Below are 205 nucleotides of genomic sequence, written 5' to 3' on the forward strand. Positions count from 1 at the left end.
ACAGTGCCCAGAGGTCAGGGACATCTTACCTTATACGAGATATGGGTCTGGTATGGATTTTAGGATTTTAAGGGGGGGGTTGTTCTAGTTCACTGACAAAGACCAGAGGATAATCATAACAGCCAACAACTAGACATTTCACAGGGAGGTCAGTAGTGGCACCCCACATATTATTAACATGACAGGTTTGCTTTTATACATTTTC

Source organism: Nanorana parkeri, unplaced genomic scaffold (genome assembly GCF_000935625.1).
Source record: "Nanorana parkeri isolate BGI_ZX_2015 unplaced genomic scaffold, ASM93562v1 scaffold1325, whole genome shotgun sequence".
NCBI lineage: Eukaryota > Metazoa > Chordata > Amphibia > Anura > Dicroglossidae > Nanorana > Nanorana parkeri.